Below are 3,938 nucleotides of genomic sequence, written 5' to 3'. Positions count from 1 at the left end.
TCCTGCTCCAGAAAATGTAGTCTCTGCCCTTCTGATGCTCTCTGAGACCCAAGAGAGTGCCCATTACAGTTCCTCTATCTTAAAGGGATTAGATCCACACCCAAAACCATGCCCAAAGGGTGTGGCCACTACTACAAGTTCACTGGCAAGGCAAGATGCTACCACAGCAAGGTTTACACAGTACTTAGATTATAGCTTGCTTAATGTATACCTGAACTTATGGGAGTATGATTAGGTAACACCTATGTCTCCTCCTACGTATTCTAAGGAAAGCATTGCTCACTTTACTCAGTAGTCTCTATGTGTTTCACAAAGCACTCAGCACTCCCAGGATGCTAATAACTTTGCTATGTTTTACATAAAAGAACGAAGTGTGAATCCCTTATTGAAGCTACTGAACTAAATATGACAGTGTCTATGACTATATATTGAGTGGAGTAGATGGCACCTATCTGTAATTCTAACACATGCAAGGTGAAGCAAATATTCAAGGTCACTCTCAGATTAAAAAAACAAAAACAAAAATAATAATAAAAAAACCTCTGTTTGCAAAAGCAAAACAACCAGAAAGAGTGCATATTAAAGAAACTGATAGACTTATACACTAATCTTGGGGGAAAGGAAGTCAAGGATTAAAAAGGGATGGAAAAAAAATGGTCTTGGGATATATATCTAGATGAATGTCTACCAAAGAGTTTGTTTGTTTGTTTGTTTAAAAAAAAAGACCAAACCAGGAGGCCTTTTGTTCCCTAAAGAGGGAAAAAAAAATGTTTGATTTCAGACTCCCTACAGTCCCTTTCAGCAGAAACATGCTTCTAGGGAATGCTTGCATACTACGAAAAAAAAAAAAAAAAAAAAAAAAAAAAAAAAAGAGCTGGAGAGATTGCTGCTGACTCACTAACTCAATAAGACACAAAGAACACAGACAGCAGCAGCCTCTTCCTGAGTCTATGCTTCTTCCTGGGTTTCTGCTGGATCATGGAGCTTTTGGGAATAGACCTGGGTCCAGTAGATGGCTCCACCTTATTCAAATTTCTGAGCTTCCCCAAGAGAATGGGAGTGAAGAGACTGAATAAGTAACTGTGACTACCTCACAATTAGCTCACTCTAAGCATGGCTTCACATCCAATGGCTTTTCTCCCCAAGCTGAAAAGGCGTGGATTCTCAACACCATCACATTTAGCAGTATTTAATACAGAAAAGGGGATTGGCCAGTGTGAGAATGAGAAATACAAGATCTTTGTTTGCCATTCCTGCTTTGCTTTGACATTCTTATGTGGCATGTCTAGGCCAGGGTCCTCTGGGCTTCAGCTTTCCCTTCTGCTAAAAGAGGGAGCTGGTACTGTGCACCCTCTAGGCTCCCTTGTAGCTCAATTATGTAAGGGTAATGACAAAATGCAGAGTAAAATGTATGGTTTATCACAGCTCTGCTCCTCTCTTGTTGGGAATCTTATCTCTACCACAGAGCTGGAAGCCTGCTTGGTCATCAGCTATTTTTATGCCAATCTCACATCTTGATCACCTTCCCTGTGCAAACCCACATGAAAACAGTGATACTGTCCTAATCATGGAGATGTACTAAAACAGAGGGTGATGTGGGTCCACAAAATGACCTGTCCAGAGTTGGCAAAACTAACAATGAAGCTTGGAAGACTTGGCTAGATAAAGAAAGGACAAGCTATCTAGAAGAACTGAAACATTTCTTCTAACTATGGAATTGCTAAAAACTTAGTTATGAACAACAATGGCCCCTGTTATCTGATCAAGCATGGAGTTCGGTTTTTTAATAACTCAATCAGTTCCAGGGAATGGGTAGAGACAGAAGTTTCACTCCTCCTATAATACCCTTCTTTCTCCCACTAGTGCTGAGCCATCATCTCTCGGGAACTAGAAGGAAAAGAATCTCAGCTTTGGACATTTCTGACTTTCACAGTACTGAAGATGATGCCTCAGCTGCCAGCACGAGCCCCTGAAACATGCAGAAGCACAGCAGCACTTTCATTTAGTGCTATTGGTAGGATCTACAGCTTAACATGGATGGAGAAGTGAGGTTTTTGGAGCAAGAGAAAAGAAAATAGTCAAGCTGTTTCAGTGTTGGCCTGCATACTAATAGTATGTATGTATGTGTGTATATATATATATATATATATATATATATATATATATATATATATGGTGATTTCTATGTACACTCGTGTGTGGGGGTGTTTGTATGTACGATTTATAATGTAAGGCCCAACTATACCATCTGAGCTCTCCTAGTTCTGCCAGGGACAGCACTTTGTCCTGAGAAGAAAGGCTCTCTTTGTCTAAAGCTGTGAGGCAGTGGCTCATCTAGTGACTGATTATCAAGGAGGGCTAGAGGCAAGTTACAATGACTAGAAACAAAAGTTGCCACTTGCAAATAAGTAAACACATGGAAGGAAAAATTTCATTCTTTCATTACAATCATGAAAAAAAGTCTTCATTTTCTGTCAAGTCAGCTTTATCAGAGGGATATGGAGAGATGCTAAAGGAAAACAGAGAAAAGCATCAAATGTCTAGCTTTTTGTCAAAGCAACAAACTAAACCTAGCCTTATCCTCTGCCATTTTGACAAGGATGGCCTGAGAGAAGAATTTGGGTGCTAATGGTCATACTGCCTCTGAGAAATCACTAGATAATAGACATTTTATTATGAGTAGTACTCAGGGGCTGGAGAGATGGCCCAGTGGTTAATAGCACTGGCTGATCTTCCAGAGGACCCAGGTTTGACTCTCAGCACCCACATGGTAGTTCACAACCACATGTAGCTCCAGTTCCAGGGAACCTCTGATACACCACCACTGGCAACAGGCATGCATGTGGTACACAGACATTCTTGTAGGCATAACACCTATACACATAAAATAAAAATAAGAAAATAAAAGGAAGTAGTAGATAGCGGTGTTCTGGCATGGGTTCATGTAGGCTTTTGAGAGTTGATTGCTAAATTTTCAGAAAGATCAAACTGATTATTAAATGCCATTGAGCCATGAGTACAGTTGAATTGTGTAAATTCATTTATATATGTGTGCATGTGTTCATATGTGTACAGAAGACAGAAGTCGGCACTGGGTATCTTCCTCAATCATTCTCCACTTCATTATTTTTTTTTTCAAACAAGTCCTCTCAATATACCTGGAGCTCACTGATTTGTCCAGACTGGATAGCCAGCAAGCACCAGGGACCTCCCTGTTCCCATCTCCCCAGCACCAAGATTACAGGTAGGGAGACTACACCTGGCCTTTTCCTCCCATCAATGCTGGGGATTAAACTCAGATCTTCAGGCTTGTGAGACAAGCACTTACCAACTAAGTTATCTCTCTTGCCCCACATAAACTTTAAAAGTTGATGATAACATGCAAAAGTTATCATTTCCTGTTAATGTTAGTACTCATCACTGCTGTTTGTGCTCTTGAAGTTCTTTATGTGGATGATTTCAGTGTGGAGGCTGTTACACAAAGGTGTGCTATTCATTAACACTCCTAAACCCTCATTTAATGATGCCACAGTGATAACTTGATACACAGGAGGATCTACACCCCAGAAATCAGCAAGCGGAACCAATCAAGGCTTGCTTCTATGCTGTTATTTTATTTTCTTAATTGCCGACTCTTAAGATTTAAACTAGTAAACTTGTCTATACTTAAATATCTGTAGAAAATAATTATATTGGAGATTAAGGTATTTCATGTTTGCAGCTGTTTTGTATAGTGAATAGTTTAAAGATTGAAGGAAGTAAGCATTTAATGTTTTTATACTACTGCCCAATTTTTTTTATTTATCTTATATAACCAAGTCCATTTAAATGAAAACAAACATTTATAGACAATATTTGAGAATTTGGGCATTGTTCTTTCCAAACTACTTCCTGCTGGTAAGGGCGCTGTCATGGGGGATTCGAAGAAGATTCAGAAA

This window comes from Phodopus roborovskii, unplaced genomic scaffold (genome assembly GCF_943737965.1).
Source record: "Phodopus roborovskii unplaced genomic scaffold, PHOROB, whole genome shotgun sequence".
In the NCBI taxonomy this organism is placed as follows: Eukaryota; Metazoa; Chordata; class Mammalia; order Rodentia; family Cricetidae; genus Phodopus; species Phodopus roborovskii.
Note: the sequence above shows the minus strand (reverse complement) of the source record.